General features: G+C 47.8%; 1 protein-coding gene across 1 annotated transcript in view; it reads right to left on the bottom strand.

Annotated features, from left to right (window-relative positions):
- Positions 1 to 9,606: 9,606 nt before the first annotated feature.
- Positions 9,607 to 20,913, bottom strand: part of UTP25 (UTP25 small subunit processome component) — a 57,977-nt gene continuing 46,670 nt past the window's right edge. The window contains exon 13 of the transcript XR_011381417.2: positions 9,607 to 10,122. The gene's annotated coding sequence lies outside the window, so the exon portion shown is untranslated. The remainder of the gene's footprint in view (positions 10,123 to 20,913) is intronic.

Below are 20,913 nucleotides of genomic sequence, written 5' to 3'. Positions count from 1 at the left end.
TCCTCTTTTTGGTGAAAAAAATTCTATAGCAGAATACCAAGCTTGTTTGCTAAAAGCAAAATAAATCAATGAGGATCCATAAGTCATACCACTGTCATTTATGTAAAATATTTAGTTTCATCTTTCTGATGTGTTACAAGGATAAATCATAACATGGTCAAACTCCTGGTGTTAAATACCCCAAGGACTAAAAAATTTATGAAGGAAATGAATAATTTGTTAATGCTTTGGAAATTAAGGCTTTAGGTGAACAGAGCTGTGTTTCCTGTTCTTAATAAATGTAGATGGATATGTTTCATGATAATTTAATATGCCTGGAATAAACTCCCACTTTGCATCTGGCAAGTTTCTTTTTTTTATTCATTAGATTTTCTCTCTAGATTCACTTATCTCCCAAAACCTCTCTCACCAAAGCATACCCTGAAGCCAGTCCCCACCCAAACGCTAACTCCCAAGTATAAATAGAGAATAAGAGCAGGAGGGATGTCAGAACTCATCTGGATCAGGATACCCATTGTTTGGATGAGGGAACTGAGGCCCACAAACAGGCTTTGTCCATGTCAGAGAGCAACTAGTGATAGGGTTTGGGCTAACCCTTTGTGGGTTGTGTTTTTTTTTGGTTTTTTTTTTTTTTTTTTTTTTTAAGATTTATTTATTTATTTGGAAGCCAGAGTTAGAGAGAAGCATAGGCGGAGGCAGAGAGAAAGTGAGTGAGCAGGCTGGAGCTGGCCCAATCTGAAGCCAGGAGCCAGGAGCTTCTTCCGAGTCTCCCACATCGGTGCAGGAGCCCAAGGATGTGGGCCATCTTCTATTGCTTTTCCAGGCCATAGCAGAGAGCTGGATTGGAAGTGGAGCAGCTGGGTCTCAAACTGGTGCCCATATGGGATGCCGGCATTGCAGGCAGTGGCTTTACCTGCTACAACACAGCACCATACCCAAACCCCTTGGGGTTTTTTGTTTGTTTGTTTGTTTGTTTATTTGACATGTAGAGTTATAGACAGTGAGAGAGAAAGATCTTCCTTCCATTGGTTCACCCCCCATATGGCTGCTACAGCCGGAGCTACACCAATCTGAAGCCAGGAGCCAGGTGCTTCCTCCCAGTCTCCCATGCGGGTGCAGGGCCCAAGCACTTGGGCCATCCTCCACTGCTTTCCCGGGCCACAGCAGAGAGCTGAACTGGAAGAGGAGTAACTGGGACTAGAACCCGGGCACCCATATGGGATGCTGGTGCTGCAGGTGGAGGATTAACCAAGTAAGCCACAGCACAGGCTCCAAACCCTTTGTTTTTAAGATGGGATGCCGCTCCTGCCTCAGAATCAACCCTTGGGACATTCGGATCTGACTAAAAGGTCCATGAGAGTCTCACAGGCATGGGAAGCCATGACACGGTGGCAAAAAAAAAACAATCTAAATGAAAGATCCTGGTAAACAAGACCCCAGCAGAAGAAACAGGCCATCAAGGAGGGAGGCACCTTTCTCTGAAGGGAGGAAGGAACCTCCACTGTGATACGGCCTTGACTAAACAAGTTCAGAGTTGGTAAACTCAAGGGGCTTCCATAGCCTAGACAGCTCATGGCAACAGTCTCGGGTGATTGCTGACATCATAAATAAGAGTGCCAATTGTTAAATCAACAATGGGAGTCACTGAGTACAGGCTCCCCACGTAGGATCTCTGTCCTTAATGTGTTTTACTATGAAACTTAAAAACAACACAATTCACATTTATTAAAAAAAAAAAAAAAGATGGGATGCCGGCGCTTCAGACCAGGGCGTTAACCCGCTGTGCCACAGCACTGGCCCCAAGTATACATTTCTAATGGCAGCCCATCTTTGAGTTTGTTGGATAGTATTTGAATATATACATCCAGCTTAGAATCACTCAAGAATCCTACAAATCAACTGATCTGGAAAACTAAGGTTAGCTTTGATGTAGAACCGATCAGGATACAGAACCCCCAGACCTAGAGACAGAGCCAGGGATCTGGTCCTAAAAGTGCCTTCTCTCTCCCACTGGATCCTGGCCATTACATAATTCACAAACCACCAGCCAAAAAGAGATAAAAATGTCAGCTTTATTAATGACTTGTCAAAGTGCCCAATAATCTATGGGTATCATGGCACAACTTGAAATAGTGAAAAGCTGCTTGCAAGTGATGCCAAAGTGGAGGCCTATCACATCACCTTCCCTGTGGAATCTGGCGTTGGGACAGCCACGAGCAACAAGGGGCAGGAGGTGGGTGGCTGGAGTGAGGGTGAGGGATGCTGGGTCTGCAGCGAGTCCACTAATGCCACCTGCCGCAGTGTTTGTCACTTGTGCTGTCAGGCGCAGGCAGCACACGGTTCTCTTTAGAGCAGTGGCAGAGGACACACAATGGGTTCTGCTTCTCCTAGAAGGAAAACAGATGTGCAAGCTTGGAGCAGGTGACTTGCTGTGCCCATTCCTGATTTTGAGACTACTAGCCCTGCTCACTACGAAAAGTCAGGGGCTATCCATTTTCCTCCTGTCTGGGGAGGAGCCAATAGAGAGTGAAGGCTACAACAATGGCCAGGAGTTACCCTTTCTGTAGGAACAGATGGGCGTGCAGCAAGAGTAATATGGAGTCTCCCTCTTCTGAAAATGTTCTTTCCTCTTTCGACAGTGTCGTTCCTCCATGAAGAGGGGGAGCGACATAATGGTGCCGTGACTCGGATATGAAGCCTAGGACGGATAGAAAACTTAGGAGGGAAGAAACGGGAAGAAATGGGAAAATACCGGAGAGAGAGAGACTGGCAAACAGCCTAGGAAAAGCCGGACAAAAAAGGTGCCGGAAGAAGCTATTGAAAGCCTAGGCATAGACTCAGATACGGACTACGGGGGGAAGCTGGGAGAAATCTCTAAGGTCGAAAGCGAAAGTGAAAGCTAGAACAAACAGACTTGGTACGGACTGTGGGGAGAAGCCAGGAGAAATGAGGGAGGAGTATTGTTGGAGGAAAGCTTGGGGAAACATACCGGGTAGAGAAAAATGTTAGGGAAATTGAAGCCGCGGGGGGCAGGCCAAGGCGGAGACGAAAGCCACTTTGGGATTCTCAAGTTAGCCCGGGAATAGGGGGCGAAAAGTTAAAACCAGAAGCGGAAACGTAAGCCCGGTTGGGATCCGTCTGATTAGCCCGGGGAGCAAAGGACGGGAAGCCAAATCGTGGGGCGGAGACGTGAGCTGGGTTGAATTCGCCAGGTTAGCCCGGGGAACTTAGATTGAATACTAGTGGCGGAGACGTGAGCTGGGGCTGTGTGACTCGCGGAGGCTGCCGTGCGCAGAGAGAGCGTGCGGGGCACAAGTAGATAGGGAACGTGGGGCTAGTGCGAGACCGCGGAGTGTGCGCGCGAAGCCGAGCTGCGCAGAGCCGCGAAGCCGCGCAGATGAGAGAAGCGGGCTGAAGCGGCTCAGCCGGGAAGCCGCCGAGAAGCAGCCTCGGGGCGGGCGCCGGGAAGCCGCGGGGATAAGAGAAAAAGAAGTTTAGAAGTAAAATGAGAGAAATAGGAATGTTGGCAGACAGAAGTAAAATGGGAGAAATAGGAATGCCCGGAGATAGAGAAATAGAGAAATAGAAAGGCCTCCCCACAATACTGCAATGAGAAGGCTTGGATTCGGTCTGCCTGATTAGTGAGGCGATGAGCACCTGCGGGCGGCTGGCAGCTTATGCGCCGCAGGTCACCGAAGACAGGCACGTTATCAACACCAATAAGTCACCCCACAACATGGCAATGAGAGAGCTTGGATTCGGTCTGCCTGATTAGGGCGATAAGCACCAGCAGGCAGCTCGACCAGAGTATGAGCTGCAGGTCACCGAAGATAGGCACGAATCAACACCAATAGGCCTCCCCACAATATGGCAATGAGAAGGCTTGGATTCGGTCTGCCTGATTAGTAAGGCGGTAAGCACCAGCAGGCGGCTCAACCAGAGTATGAGCCGCAGGTCACCGAAGACAGGCACGCATCAGCGCCTAAAAACCTCCTCACAACATGGCAAAGAGAGGACCCGGATCCGGTTTGCCTGATTGATAGGACTTGTAAGAACCTGTGGCAACTCTAGCAAGTAGAGCAGAGTGTGTGCCGCGGGACACCGAAGACAGGCGCGTATCAATGCCAAAAAATAAAAAGAAAGGGGGATCTGTGGGGAGCAACCCGGACTAGACTAAGTTACTGGAATTAAGACTTATTCTATGCATCTGCTCTCCCACAATATGGCGCTGGGAGAGAAGAAAACAGCTTCTACACAGCTGCCTCCAGTTCAGCCAATAAACTGTAGGACTTGCTCCTGATTGGAGGAGAGCAGCGTACTCGGCGTGTGGGCAGCCGAGTTAGGATTGGCAGAGGAGGACTATAAAGGAGGAGAGAGAGAACATGCACCAGGAACATCTAAGGGGAACATCTAAGGGGAACATCTAAGGCGAACACCTGTGCAGCCCCCGAGAGAGCCGGCCGGCGGTGTGCCGCTCCCCTGCGGAAGTGGGGAATGTGGCCAGGGGGAACTGCCCTTCCACGGAGGTGGAAGGGACAGTAGCCAACCCGGGAAGAACCAGCAGCAAACCCGGGGAGGGCCAAGCAGACGAAAGAACAGCGCAGGATCCTGTGTCGTTCCTCCACGAAGAGGGGGAGCGACAGACAGGACTGGAAATCAACTTTGTATTAATATTTCTAGGTTCAGAAAACTCTGCACCTAGAAGAGGGACTGATGGAAACTTCTGGGGAATAGATAGAGCCAATCATTATTCCTCACCCTGCCTGGCATTTAAGTGTCTCACCAGCGGAAACTAAAAGCACCTAGTAGACCCTTGCTCAATGACATTATTAGGGACTCCCGATGTTTCCTATGGGTATGTATACTATGAGAACAAAGGAGGAAAAACATACTCAAAGTTGGAGGAGAAAAAACTTCTAGCCAAAGAGTAAGATTGTGATTTCTTCTGTCTAGATTTCAGAACAAAGATTCTGAGCTCCTGCAGCTATGTGTGTATGTGAGAGGGTAGCTGCCCTAGTATTACTCCAAATACTAAATACTCAACATATTAAATATGCTAAATATTAAACATATTAAATGCTAACCATATTTAGCATATCACAGGCACCTTGGCAAATAGACTGTGTATGTTGCTTTGTTCCATCAAGGACCTGGCACATAGTGAATGCAGTATGGATTTCTTGATGAATAACTGATCCTCTTAATGACATTGTAAAGAGAATATAGAGTATTGCTATCTCTTTGTAAATAAGGAAATGGAGCTAAATGCACAGGGTGACTTGTCCAAGGCCATGTGGCTATCAAGTGTCAAGATCTAGGACTGGAAACCAGAATACTGCACCACACTGTTACATTACCACACAGGCTTGTTCATTATGACACAGATTTTTGACTTGCATGTATCCCTTTTATGACTCTACTACTATCAATAGGGATTCCCTTTACACTACTATAATATGTTACTTTTTTTTTGACTACTATCATACTTAGATAGGTAGATATGTATCACATAAGAGATAAATAAATATGATGGTGTCATTTATGTGGCCTACATATACTGGATAAATATTTATTATTAGGCCCCACAGACAATAACTCATACATATTGGTCCTCAGAGAGCATCCAGTTCAGTGGGAAGTGGGAAATAAGTACACGGACACTCATGAGAGACGATGAAAAGACAGAAATGCCGGGCAGTGGATGTGCAGTGCTATGAGAGTTCAGGGAAGAGAGAGATGGAATAAATTTTAACCAGGAAGATGAGGTTAGGCTTCACAAAGGAAATAAACAGAGAACATGGCCTTGAGGATGAGCAAGGGGAAGCCCAGGAAGAAGAATACCACAAAGGGTGTCTGTGGGAAAGTAATGAGTATATAAAAGAAACTGCACGTTTTGTTTGATGAGACAAGAAGTACTTTGGGAAGCTAAGGTTAAGAAGATAGATTGGTGCCAGATAGAGAGAAGATGAAGAGAATGGCATTTAGTGGCAGGTCAAGAAGCTAAGATTTTACGGTGAGAAACCAGTGAAACATGAAGGATATATATATATTTTTTTAATGAGAGTGACTTGATCCCAGTGCTATTTTAGGGCATTAACCTGACAGTGATGTGTGAAATAGACTGGTCTGGGGAGAGCTTGGAGCAGAAAGGCCACCTACCTGTCAAATGTAGGGTGGGCAATGTTGAGAGCTGGCCATGAACTGGGGCAACTGCAAGAGGAATGGGATAGTGGGGACAAATGGACAGACGTAGAGGGGCAGGTGAGGGACAGACAGGACGGTGCTCCAGCACAGTGCGTGACTGAGAGAGAAACTTAATGACATGAGGTAAGGAGCTGAGGCAGCACTGTAAGGCACCTGGTGTCATCCCCCTTTGGCTATCAAAGAAACCAGACTCAGAGTGATCTGTCCAAGGTCCATCCTGGGCTGTTTCTTCATCTGTAAAAGGACAGTGATGGACCGAGTTCCCTTTCAGGGCCCAACGTTGTGGTGCAGCAGGCTAAGATGCTGCCTGCAACACCAGCATCCCCTGTGAATGCTGGTTCAAGTCCCGGCTGCTCCACTTCCAATCTATCTTCCTGCTGATCTGCCTGGGAAAGCAGAAGAAGATGGCCCAAGTGCTTGGGCCCTGCCCACCCACATGGGAGACCCAGAGGGAGTGCCTGGATCCTGGCTTTGGCCTGGTGTCTCTCTCTCTCTCTCTCTCTCTCCTTTCTCTCTGTAACTCTTTCAAATAAGTAAACAAATATTTTTTTAAAAGAGAGAGAGAGAGAGAGAGAGAGAGATCCCTGAGAGTGTTCAGTGAATGTGCAATTCTGAGTCTGAGGAAGAAAACAGAAGTGGAACTGGCAGACCCTATAACTCGCTAGGTATTGGGGTCTGGGGTAGGCTGGTAAAGGACACGCATTTCTAGACCTGGGTTACTGGGTAGATGGTGGGGTCAGTAATGGGAACTAGAACCAGAAAGAAGGAGCATGTTTGGGGAAGAAAACCTGCTGAGTTCCATCTTGAACATGTTGGGAGGGAGGAGCCAGTAGGACATGCAGATGGGGAGGCACTCCAGGACCACACAGACTCACACCTGCACAATCATCCCTTTGCCTACTGGAGTCAGCCCTGCCTCATCTCTGCGTTCTTGGCATTTCCCTCTCCTTCCCTCTGCCTGCTTCTCTCTCTCGCCCTCTCTCTCCCTCTTCAGCCTGGCCCAGCCAACACTGCTATGTATATTTTTTTATTTATTTGACAGGTAGAGTTATAGACAGTGAGAGAGAGAGACAGAGAGAAAGGTCTTCCTTCCATTGGTTCACCCCACAAATGGCCACCACAGCTGGCGCTGCGCCGATCCGAAGCCAGGAGTCAGGTTCTTCCTCCTGGTCTCCCATGCGGGTGCAGGCGCCCAAGCACTTGGGCCATCCTCCACTGCCTTTCTGGGCCACAGCAGAGAGCTGGACTGGAAGAGGAGCAGCCGGGACTAGAACCAGTGCCCATATGGGATGCCGGCACTGCAGGTAGAGGATTAGCCAAGTGAGCCACAGCGCCAGCCCCCTCTTTCTCTGACTTTTAAAGAAACAAATAATTTTTTAAAGGGACTTTTATTGCAACATGTCTTAGTAATTTTATGTCTTCAATTATAATAGTAAAAAAAATGAGGTTGAATTTGGTGTTTTTTTAAAGTTTCACTTTTCCAGGCTGCTATTGTGGTGTAGCAGGTTGAGCAGCTGCCTGCAATGTTGGCATCCCATACGAGTGCTGGTTTGAGTCCTGGCTGCTCCACCTCCAATCCAGCTGCCTGCTAATGCACATGAGAAAGCAGCAGAACATGGCCGAAGTGCTTGGGCCCTTGCACCTGCATGGGAGACCTAGAAGAAGCTCCTGGCTCCTGGCTCCTGGCTCTGGTTTGGCTCATCCCTGGCTGTGGCAGCCATTTGGGGGAGTGGATCAGTGGATGGAAGATCTCTCTCTCTCTCTCTCTCTCTCTCTCTCTCTCTCTCTCTTTCTTCCCTCCTTACCCTTCTTTCTGTAACCTTGCCTTTCAAATAAATAAATCTTTTTAAAGAAAAAAATAATAAAAATTTCACCTTTCTAGTAATTCATTTTTACCAAATTCCACAAAAGCATTTATCCATGACAGACTGGAAACAAAATAAAATACTGGCTCATTATCACAGATACCATGAGAAGCACTAAATTAACAAATGAGACACTTAAAATAGCACCTGGCACTTAGTGTTTAATAAATGTTGGCTAATAATAATAGCACTAAATCCTAACTAATTGAGCTTTCTATCCCAAAGATAGATGTCTCTGAGATGTATCTTCTATGTCATTTTAAGTCCGTCCTCAATTCCATTAAATCTCTTCCACCATGTGAACCATTGAAGGAACTGCTGCCATCCTTCTCACTCATCCATCATACCTTATCGGGTGCTTAATATTTTAACAGCCAGTGTCTGCCATTTGTCTCTGGGTGGGGGGGGGGATATACCCAGCTCAGGGCACAGCTACTCTGGGTCTTATACCACGCCCCCGCTACCAAGGGTTGGTCTCCCTGACTCGTCCTCAGCTGGGGAGACCCTCTTGATCGCAGAGTCCCCCCAGCTACCTAACGCCCTCCTATGAGCAGGCTCAGTGTCCCCTTCCTAAGAGACAATGTTACCCAACAGCCTCTGCAATCTGGAGTCACCCCCATTCTTCTCTCACTTTTGCTCAATGAAGCATCAGAGGCCCAAATTTCAAATAGAACAAATTCCCAGGTGACATACTGGTACTGAGACGGTGACGCCTCTCCCTGGTTCTAGGTCAGGGAGGCCCTGACTCCCTGTTCTTCCATATTAGTGCCGTCACTCTACCCTCTGATTTGAGTCTCTTGAGACTTTTCAAGGTGGCCTTTAGGATGATCAAAGGCAGCAGTGAAGTTCTGGATTCACAGCATGAAGGCCTGATGCAGGTTTCCCATGATGCACTAGGCTCACAAGGCCACACACCAAACTGTAACTTCTGGAACATTTTCATGTGAGTCCTGGCTTCAAGAGCTTTCCACGGAGAGCTGGAGCTGAGCCCTTCAGGGAGGCAGGACATAGGGTTCACACACTTCCTCTTTATTGGAGCTCTGGGGGTGGGGGTGCTCTTACCCACTTTATCTTTCACATCATATTAAAATCTCTTCGTCCCAGAGGAATGCAACTAGATTTCTTTTGTTAAAATCTCATTAAAGCCTGCTCCAGCCTGTAATAATTTGTTAATAGATGGCAGTGCTATTTGGCTGGGATTGGGTTTTCTTTCATTTCTTCTCAGGTCTTATAATTGTTGCCTATCTCCTGGGTGTTTTGGTTGTCACTGAAGTGTGAGAGATGCTATAGCCACTGGGTGAGCATCCCATGTTATCTATGAGGAAAGAGACGTCTCAGTAGTTTTCGTCCTTTTTCCCTCTGCAAGCTGCTTCTAAGTCCACTGAAAAACACAGCTCTTTTTAAAACCCAGGACTAATCCCCAGGTATTTCTCCTGCTCAGGGTTTGGGGTAAACCATCAGCTAAGGGTCTCCTCCTCCAGTTGCATCCACACACATCACCAAAGCAAACAGTTTAGATTTAAAAAGTAAAAAATGGTGTTTTTAAAAAAGATTTATTTATTTGAAAGGCAGTTACAGAGAGAGAAGGAGACACACACAGAGAAAGATCTTTCATCCACTGGTTCACTGCCCAAGTGCGCACAATGGCCAGGGCAGGGCAAGGCTGAAGCCAGGAGCCAAGACCTTCATCAGGGTCTCCCACATGGATGCAGGGGCCCAAGTAATTGGTCCATCTTCCACTGTTTTCTCAGGTGCATTACCAGGGAGGTGGATCAGAAATAGAGCAGTTGGGACTTGAATCAGTACCCATAAGGGATGCCAGTGTCGCAGGCAGAGGTTTAACCCACTACACCACAGTGTCCATCCAAACGGCGGCAGCCAAAGCATTTTCCTGGAATGTGACAGAGTCTGTCGAAAACCTCAGAGGGTCGCTGTGCCATGAAATCAAGGAGGCAGAAGTGCTTTATACACTGTAGCTTAGAGATGGAGAATCAGGACATGATTTGAAGAACCTCGGGTTCCAGCTGACTGTGGGAGATTCTGGTGACCTTAGCTGAAATAGAGGCAGGAAGTGGTTTTTTTTTTTTTTTTTTTTTTTTTGACAGGCAGAATTAGACAGTGTGAGAGAGAGAGGGACAGAGAGAAAGGTCTTCCTTTTTTCCCGTTGGTTCATCCCGCAAATGGCTGCTACGGCCGGCACGCTGTGCCGATCCAAAGCCAGGAGCCAGTTGCTTCTTCCTGGTCTCCCATGCGGGTGCAGGGCCCAAGCACTTGGGCCATCCTCCACTGCCTTCCTGGGCCACAGCAGAGAGCTGGACTGTAAGAGGAGCAACCGGGACTAGAACCCGGGGTGCCGGTGCCGCAGGCGGAAGATGAGCCAAGTGAGCTGTGGCGCTGGCCAGGAAGTACTTTTAACTAACACCATGTCTCCTAGGCTCTGATTCCCTCTATAAGTCACAAATCAGGGGCGAGGGGAGTAATGGGTTGTATGTGTTCTTTCACCTGCTGCACTGTCAGTTTGTGCTGCCAAGCAGACTGCACACATGGATTCTGAATTGCCCCGTTGTCTCTCCAACAGTTGGGATAAAATTCTTCTGATGACTTCATGGGGCAAATGGAATTCTATAAACACTTCCATTACCAACCATATCTTCAGCAAACATTTACTAAACACTTACTCTCTGCTAGCACTGTTCTAAGAACCAGGATCTTGTGATAATTCCTTTACTTCTCACAAAAACCATGAGTTATGTATTATTATTATTCCCATTTTTAAAATGAAGACACTAAGGGTTAAGTGATGAGCTGACACCCAAGAATTTTGACTCCAGACATTGCTTCCTTATCTGTTTAAGCTCTTTATGGGAGCTGTGCCAAAATGCATTTCTATTCTACCTCCATTATGCCTAAATCACCATGAAGGTGCTTAGATTGGGAAGGTAGTTGAATTGTTCTTAATTATTGACCATCTACATCACAGTCATTGTTCTGCCTTAAATCTAAACTCAGACCTACCAGCCACAGTGTTTAAAAAAAAAGTTACTTCAGCCGGCGCCGCGGCTCACTAGGCTAATCCTCCGCCTTGCAGCACCAGCACACTGGGTTCTAGTCCAGGTCGGGGCACCAGATTCTGTCCCAGTTGCCCCTCTTCCAGGCCAGCTCTCTGCTGTGGCCCGGGAAGGCAGTGGAGGATGGCCCAAGTGCTTGGGCCCTGCACCCCATGGGAGACCAGGAGAAGCACCTGGCTCCTGCCATCAGATCAGCACGGTGCGCCGGCCGCAGCGCGCCGGCCGCGGCAGCCATTGGAGGGTGAACCAACGGCAAAAGGAAGACCTTTCTCTCTGTCTCTCTCTCTCTCTCTCACTGTCCACTCTGCCTGTAAAAAAAAAAAAAAAAAAAAAAAAGTTACTTAATAATGTTGGGGTCAGCAAGCGGCAGAGGGCACACCATGAATGAGGCATGGAGGTGGGAAGATGTGTGATTGGCCTGAAACAGGCCAGGGGGAAAGTGGGAAGAAGTGGGTTGGCAGCTTTACCAGAGTCAAGGTTGGGGAGTTAAACAGAAACCCCTTGGGCCCCACCTCATTGGCCATTCCAAGGAGCTTAGATTGTATTTGGAGGGCAGTTGGGCAGCTCCTGTAGAGTTTTAGTCAGGAATCCATTTGGCTGGAGCACTGCAGAAGATGGGCCAGGGACAGGCAAGCCCAGAGGCCGGGACATTGCTTACTGTTGGAGCAGCATGAGAGAGATAATATGTGCCTAAACTTAGCTGAGGGTGGGAGAGATGGGCGTGGGGAAGGAGACCTTGCCCAAGATCCTTCCCAGGTTTGGGTTTAAGTGATTGGATGGGTGCTGAGGCCCATATAAACAATCCAGGTAGAAGAGCAGGCCCTGAGAGGAGGTCTTGAGGACTTCAGTTTGGGCCTGCTGAGCTGGTCCTGGATGGAGAACACTGAAGAGAGACTGTTGCCCATGAAGTTGGATGTGGAGGTTTGAGGATCAGAGAGAGTGGAGACCTAAGATAGAGCCTTGGAAGGTTTCAGCTCAATCTTGGCAGCTGGAATGGGATTATGGGAGTGTCCAGATGCAAGCAGGAAGAGAAGAAGGCCAAGAACTGAGCAGTAGCGGGAGCATAAGCTGACATCTGAGGAACTGAGTAAAATCTTAGAAACTGTGTGCACACCACATGCTTGTGACACCTTTGTAGCCCTGTTTTATATTGGCAGCAGGTAGTTTAAAAAAAAAAAAAAAGATGGGGGCTCTATGCTTGTCTTTCAGGACAGCAAGGAAGAGTGTAGCTGACCAGCTTATAAGTTAGTCGTGCAGAAAAGAGGTCTAGGAAGGTGAGCAGATTTAAGACACCCATGAAGGGCAAGGGGAACAAGTTTATCCCCGAAAGGGATCTGGGAGATGGTGGAGGGGAACCACGGCTATGGGCTGTAGGCTAACAGAAGTGCTGGCCTGGTGAGAGAGGCCTGTTTTCTGACCTAGTGGTCTATGCTGAATGAATCACCTTTTCTTCCAGGATTGTGCACAGCGTCACCAGACCACAAAAACTGACTGCTACCAACGCCAAGCTGGAGCCAAGGGGGTTTCCTTCTATGATGGACATGCTTGATCGACCCATGGAGGAACAGGGAATCATTCAACGCCCCTGTCTCAGGACAGCCTGGAGACCTTGGGAAAGAAGAGGTGGGTTTGTCTCACCTCAGAAACTTCCTGCCTGGAAGAAGGTACCCCATGAAGACCCTTGTAAGCTCGTCACTTTGGCTTTGTGGAAATTACTTATCTAGGGTGTGTGGGATGCGCCTTCAATTTGAAAACTCTAGGATGACAAAGATTGAGACTTCTATTTGTTAAACTTACCTTTGCAAGACTGTGAAATAGGCAACATTTGTGTGCAAATCCACCTTTTCTTACTTTTCTGGAACTACTGCTCACCCCTCCTGTACCTTGTTTATATTCCTTTTCTCCTCTACTATGTTCCAGAACCTTCCACTCTCATCCTACCTTCCATCAAGACAGGACTGTGCCGGCGCCGCGGCTCACTAGGCTAATCCTCCGCCTTGTGGCACCAGTACACTGGGTTCTAGTCTCGGTTGGGGCGCCAGATTCTGTCCCGGTTGCCCCTCTTCCAGGCCAGCTCTCTGCTGTGGCCAGGGAGTGCAGTAGAGGATGGCCCAAGTGCTTGGGCCCTGCACCCCATGGGAGACCAGGAGAAGCACCTGGCTCCTGCCATCGGATCAGCGTGGTGCGCCGGCCGTGGCGGCCATTGGAGGGTGAACCAACGGCAAAAGGAAGACCTTTCTCTCTGTCTCTCTCTCTCTCTCACTGTCCACTCTGCCTGTCAAAAAAAAAAAAAAAAAAAAAAAAGACAGGACTGCACACTGATTGTGTTGATCATGCACAACAGGACCACCACACACAGGTGTGAGGGTTGGCACTATATGATTCCAGGGGCATGAAGTGTGGCACTTCCAGGAGAGCTTTCACTGGGCAGAGGCAAAGTGCTCTTGTTCCAAGTGTAACCTGGTAGGCAATGGAAATTAAAGTCAATCCTATGCTGCCATTAAAAAAAAAGAGCCAACTGACATCATGTTGAAAGACAACGTATATCAGCCATTATCCCTGGTCTGCCCTCTCTGTAGCCCTAAAGCTTTTCTCCTCCACTAAAGCTGACTTTCCTACAGAGATTTTATGTAAGACAGAGTCACTGCAGCTCATTGGACTTGTGGGGTTTTTCTACTTCACATATAAATAATTTTGGTGAAATAGGTCCAGCTCTTTGGAATACAAATCCTGAATGGAAATTTTTAACAAACAGTTCCCTCAGCTACAGAGACATACAAAATGTGATTTTGTTAATGCGTGAGCTCCCCTTGAAGCTAATAAATGGACATTACTCTGGAATGGACACAACCTATTACTCAGCTTGATCCTAATATCACTGGCAAAAACCCCATTTGCTGCACGAGCAAACAGCTGCATTCATTATGTCCAGCTCCATGAATAATACCCTGACAGATTCTTGTTGACACAGACAGAATGCCAGTCTCCAGAGGATGACAGGGCTGCCAGGCAGGGCAGCTGGGATTGCCACGGTCTTTCCTGCTGCTCGTGTGGTACCCACTACCCAGAAGCCTCCTGCTGTTGCTGACCGGGTGATGGATGGTGGACTCATGAAACCTCATTATTTCTGAGACAAGAAATGAAAGGACTCCAGGAAGGAATAATTCTCAGCTGAGGCTGGAGAGGAAGATGCTACCCAGCAGAGGGTGAAAGTCTGTTGAGTTAACCACACCGGCTATCATGCAGGGAGTTGAAAACCAGGTCAGATGATGAGGCAGGTGTACATGGTACTGATGGATTCTGGGGCTGAATGGGCTCACTGTAGGACATCTGGTCTCTTCCCTGTTTGGGGGCAGAACCAGCCACCATGCCCATGCCAGCCACCATGCCCATGCCAGCCTGGGTTGAGAAGAGCTTCTGTAAGAGACTGTGCAGTCATCTTGTCACTCCCTCTGTAGAGGAACAACCCTGTAGAACAGACTTGGAGAGGATTCCTGGATTCAGCACCCTGAGACCTTTTTGCAAACTCCAATGATCCACAGACCCTTCAGAGAGAGGTTTTGCCCTGTGGACCAAGACCTGACCCTGCAGGACCACTGGGCAGTTCCCTTGGGCATCCCTCCTCGACCTGAAACTATATCCATTTTCCCGAGAACTCCCAGAAGGGAAGTAGAAGCATCCCACCAACCCACCGCGCACACTGTGTGAATGTCCTTTCCAATGTGCTCCAAAAAGAGCTCATTGTTAAGAGTGTTCATTATTCTGAAGTATGGTTCCATCTGGGAATGTCCCCTGTTGGTTCTCAGCGAGAGAAGGAAGTTACTTTCTCCTGAGTCATCCTTGAGTTCCAGGCAAATAGATTCCTAGCTCTTCATTGAAAACCCTTCTCCATGAGGCTGCTTCCAAGTGAAACCCTCCAACTGCATGTAAGTCCTCCTCCTTAGTAATCCTGTAGCAATTTGTATCTGCTGGTTACTTCATTCATAACCTCTCTCCTCCAGTATCTATTGAGCTCCTTTATGTGTGGACCAGGAATAGTTCTAGGCAGAGAGGACACGATTATGAATAAGACAAATAATATCTTAATCTCTTGGGGATACCATCTAGTGGGGGAAAATATTCAGTTAAAATGTTCCTGTCACTGCTAAAAGAGAGGGCAAAAACTTTTACAGCAAGAGAAATAAAAATTATAAGTTCTCCAGATTCTCTGATTCAGTCTTGCTTCAATTTAAAACAACTGCTCACCGAAGTGTTGAAAGGAATCTCTAACTCAATGAGCAGCGCTTTTGGGCTATTCCAAGTGTTTCCCTGAGGCTTCCAAGCCCCCTCTTTTCCTTCTCCAATCAGAATCTGTATTATAAAAACACAGCTGCTTTCCCAGGAATGAGAGAGAAAGTCATCTTACTGAATTAATTCATACCAACATGTGAATGGCTAATTAAGCCAGAGTCCTCAGAGTTCTTGATTTTTTTTGTAAGAGAGTCTTCACTAACCCTAAATAACATCTAGGTGCTGAGGCCTCATAGAAACTGGAAGACAGAAAGCAAGATCGGAAAGGTTTCTACTAGGTTGTAAGCTGTGGATTCCTTGAGGGCAGAGCCTATGTCATTTCTGGATGCTAACTCAGACCAATCAACATAATGGTGAGATACAAAAAGGTCAAGAGGAAGGAAGGAAAGCAAGGGAAGTGAAGGGAGAGAAAAGTCCGGAGGTGGGGATGGGGGGAACGAAGGAGTAAGGAGAGGGCCAGTGAGAGAGAAACAGAATTAAACACAACTCCAATTATGGTATAGCTTCTAGTTCCTTCTGCAGGGAGGGCCCTCAGAGAAACTACAGCAAGGAGGAATTTATTTCCAATAAAAAGGAGGGAAATTGCTGCTGCTCTGAGTGCCAATGAGAGATGGAGTCAGGAGATGTTGAGCCCTAAGGAAAGATATTGATCAAAGCCATTAATTTCTATTTTCTAGCATGACAGCAACGGCTCATGCCAGAGGGCTGGCCACCATCAAGCAGCTTCCCCGAGGGACCCCCTGTACCCTGCGGAATCAGTCCATGATCATCTCACAGTTGCAGGAACTCAGGGACTAACCCTGTTAGGGTTATAAAAATGGATCACTGTGGATTCAATATAATTAAACAGTCTGCAGTCGCCAATAGAAGGCCACAGTGGAATTTTCCACTGAAGCCAAACTAAAATGGAAACTTGCAAGAGAAGTGGAAGTCAGAAAGCAGGGGAGCGCAAACCACCAATTTTCTTTAGGGTCTCAGGAAACAAGAGAGGAAAAGTGAAGTAGCAAGCTGTGGCTGCAGGGAACACAGAGATCGGATGTTACAGACTCTAGGGAGATGGATCCAGAGGTCTGAGCACCAGAACCCTTGAGCAAGATGGGCGTAGGCACCAAAAGGGGCCGGCATCCTTTTAGCCAAGGTCTCTCTCAGGTTATATGATCTGCGCACTGTGTGAATGGCCTGCCCTTGACAGGCAGATCAGAAATAACTGTGCACTTCACAGCCAGGAAAATCACATGCATTTAAGCGATCACCTCCCTCTGAAGAAACAGGAAGCTGTGGGGCCTGGATGCAGAGCCACACGGAATCCTGGCCTTACCGCTCACTGCTTCCATGACCTTAGGCAGGCTCCATCATCTCTGCAACCCTCCATTTCCTCATCTGTGAAATGGGGGCGGGGGGCTCTTTCTCTCTCTACTGTTTAACGAGGATTTTCTCTTGTTAGACCCCACGCGCTCTACAGGTGTTACCGTGTTACCTTCTTTACTCTTCACACAAATCTCACAGGGTAGACTCGCTTACTGCCTTCGCAGGTGAGGAAGGTGAGCTTGGGGAAATGACCAGCCCCGTCCCGGTGCACACAGCTGCTGGTGTTACACCGGCACTGACACTTGCTGTGACCGAGTCCACGGCCTCCACCTGGGCAGCACTGCCCGTGCAGCCGCCTTCCATGGCTGAGTGGAATAGAGAGATTTCAGGGGCCTCATTTCAGCCGCAGGAGCCCCCTCTCGCCCTGTCACAGCGGAATCCACACAGGGAAGGCCTCCTGTGTTTATCTTTCTTGTAACAAAAGGCACAGGGACTTTTGGGGGCTTGCTTTGTTGATCTCGGCGTGCACAGAATGATCCTAAATGTGCAGATGGGGAAGAACCCATCGCAGTCCCCATGTCTCCAGCAAGCAGAGCTGTTGTGAGGAGCGACCAGTTATCAGCTTCCTCAGTTCCTCCACAGGACAAGGGCACTGCCAAAACACGGTCCCTGTTTCTGTGGACTGTCAGCAGCTACAGCCTTGGAATTCAACCTCTCCGGCTTATTAAAACAACAAATTACCCACCATGAGAGCTGCTGAGTGCATTCAGATGGAAAACGGTCTCTTTTTTTATGAAGCGATTTAATTAGGAGCAATTTTCCCATCAGCTCAGTTGTCGTGGCAGGGCTGCGGCAGCCACTGAGACAGCATTGGCCTGTGCTTTCTGGCTTCCTCTGTGCTGCTGCCGCCTCTTGGAGAAGCTGGGAGAAAAGCTGGGGGAGCGACAGATCAAGCCCGAGGGCCATTCTGTAATGTCCTCAGCGAGTCTGCCGTTCCAGGCTGAGCTACTCCCATCTGCAATGTGACTGTCCTGCACGAGGACTTTGAAAGTCTCACTCCTGGGGCATCCCTTCTGCTCCTTGCCCCTGGCCAGGACCTTCTGCAGCCCTGCAGGCTGAGAAAATGAAATGAATTTCACAGGGAACCTTGCTGGAAGTGTGCAACTCTGAAGGATGTTTGGGGAGAGGGAAAAGTGGGAAGTTCAATCCAGATGGGCTTGTGTTATCCGCAGCCTGAAGACTTTCTAAAATTGCACTAATCAGGTTAAAAAGAAGACTAAAGCTTCGTTTCCATTCTGAGCAGTTTGGTTTTGACATTTTCAGCACTCAAATACATGGTACTTTGACACAGATAGAATGCCTGGTGCCTGCTACATACATGTAAACCTCCATCCTCACCCTCCTAGACTTGCGAATAAGCAGGTGAGAGTCCCCCAGAAGCAAATGGAAATGTTATTAATTGTAATTTTCCTAGAAGGAAGAGGACAAGGATTGATGAGCTTTAAGATGACTGTCTGAATGGATTGCAAAAATGAATATCAGTGTTGAGAAGATCAGAGCTCCATGAGTTTCATCTAGCAAACAATTCATGGAGAAGGTGACTATTGAACATGGTTTGAAAATATTTGACAGATAAGTAGCTTGCTTTCTGCATCCATTTTTTTTTTCTCCAAGAAAACCAAATAGCCACAAATTGTTTCTACTCAGTTATGAAAAGTGACATGGGGTCAACACTGCGGCATAGGAGGTAAAGCCACTGCCTGCAGTGCCGTCATCCCATATGGGTGCTGATTTAAGTCCCAACTGTTATACCCCTGATCCAGCTCCCTGCTGGTGCACCTGAGAAAGTAGCAGAGGACGGCCCAAGTGCTTGTGCCCCGAACCCATGTGGGAGACCTGGAAGAAACTCCTGGCTCCTGACTTCGGCCTGGCCGAGCCCTGGCTGTTACGGCCATTTGGGGAGGGAACCAGCAGATGGAGGATCTCTCTATTTCTCTTTGTGCCTCTGTCTCTCCTCTGTAATTCTTTCTTTCAAATATTTATTTATTTATTTGAAAGGCAGAGTTACAGAGAGGCAGAGGCACAGAGAGAGGTCTTCTATCCACTGGTTCACTCTTCAAATGGCTGCAATGGCCAGAGTTGGGCTGATCCAAAGCCAGGAGCCCACAGCTTCCTCTGGATCTTCCAAGTGGGTGCAGGGGCCCAAGGACTTGGAACATTTTCTGCTGCTTTCCCAGGCACATTAGCAGGGAGCTGGGTGAGAAGTGAAGCAGCAGGGATTCATACCGGCGCCCACATGGGATGGGCAGCTTTACCCGCTACACCACATTGCCAGCCCCCTGTGACTCTGCCTTTCAAATAAATAAATAAACCTTTAAAAAAAGTGACAGTAGAACTGTAATATTTCAAAGGGGAACATTTGCTTCCTCTGTTGTGTTGTAAGAAAGCATCCCTTCTGTAACTCTGTGATGTAGAATTGTGTTTACTGAAAGCCAGCTGAGACCTTACAGTGGGTGTGATGTCAATTTAGTGGCCAAGAGCAGCACTTTTTAAAAGGGAATAATCAAATAGAAGAGGACGTTCTGTGAGTGTAGGCGCCCTCTTGCACAGTCACTGGGTTCCAGTGTTAACACGGAAGTTCTTAACAGCAGTCCACAGAGCTCAGGAGCTGGCCTCAGCGGACTCAGATTCTAATTTCAGCTTTTCCGTGAATGATGTGGCCTTCTCTAACCTCCTCTCTCATCATCTACACAATGAAGGGCTCAGGTAAAATTACAAGCTTCTGTGAGCCTGTAAAATACAAAATATATATTCCCACAATGATGCACTACAAATATGTGCACTTTATTGTATGTGAAATGTACCTCATTAAATTGGGTAGTGAAAATATAAAAGCAAAAAAATACTATTAAAAAAAAAAAGATGCGCTACATCCTAAGGCCAACCAGGAACGGGTGGAGGGTGTTTTGAATTACCTGTGTTGTTGCTCTCCAGTGACATTCAGCTGGCTACTCAAGACTTGGCTAAGAGAAGTTTTTCGATCCATCTAGCCACATTCTCAAAGAAACTTTAAATGTGTTGCAGGTTTTATGGAAATGATCTCTCAAGTCATGGCGACATTACAGAAATAAATACGTTAAAGACAAAATCTGGGCAGAGTAACCTGCTTGTGACCCAAGCATCTCTACCAGCACCTCATCTCCCTGAGACAACGCATCTAACAGGAACTGCAAACTCGGTGCAGCTGGGGGTTGTGCAGCGTGAGCGGGAAAGCGCAGCTCTCTCTAGTGTTTCCCATTCGTGTGGAACAGTATGAGAACAAGCCATTGTCTTCACATGCACTGTGCCAGCATCTATGCCTAACCTCGCTGCCCTTGACAGAGATCTGACTTTTATCACAGATGGCCACTCTTCAGGACAACCTTCCTGAAAAGTCAGGACCACCCACCCTCACAGGAATGCATATCAGAGGGCCCACCCAAGGGTCTGCATTTCCCACAAATATTACATTGTAGTGTCCTTGAACCTGGACCCTCAAGCAGAAGTAATTTGAACGCAGTGAAAGTTGACTTTTGTCTTAACCATGGCTTTTAGCATGGTTGTGGCAAAATTCACCGTATCACTGCGAGAGAAAAAAATATGTCACCTAAGATTAAAAACTAAACTGCTGGAGTTGTTATAGTTGTGATCATACATTTAAATGAATTGTGGGGGTGGCAAAAGAGATTTAGTTCCAAACTAGTATTGGTAAGTTCCAAACATGGAGGGGGGGTGGGAGGTGGAAACGCTGATGGCCTCACTGGATCAGCTTATGCTGGAACAAGGCACCATGCACAAATATTAAAAAAAAAAAAAAAGGCCGGTGCTGCGGCTCACTAGGCCAATCCTCCACCTGCGGCGCCAGCACCCCGGGTTCTAGTCCTGGTTGGGGCACCGGATTCTGTCCCAGTTGCTCCTCTTCCAGTCCAGCTCTCTGCTGTGGCCAGGGAGTGCAGTGGAGGATGGCCCAAGTGCTTGGGCCCTGCACCTGCATGGGAGACCAGGAGGAAGCACCTATCTCCTGGCTTTGGATCAGTGCGATGCGCCAGCTGCAGCGCGCTTGCTGCAGCAGGCCAGCTGCAGTGGCCATTGCGGGGTGAACCAACGGAAAAAGGAAGACCTTTCTCTCTGTCTCTCTC

The sequence above is a fragment of the Oryctolagus cuniculus genome, chromosome 13, assembly GCF_051225735.1.
Source record: "Oryctolagus cuniculus isolate XC-2025 breed Fujian yellow rabbit chromosome 13, ASM5122573v1, whole genome shotgun sequence".
Lineage (NCBI taxonomy): Eukaryota > Metazoa > Chordata > Mammalia > Lagomorpha > Leporidae > Oryctolagus > Oryctolagus cuniculus.
Note: the sequence above shows the minus strand (reverse complement) of the source record. Positions and strands in the feature narration are given on the sequence as shown.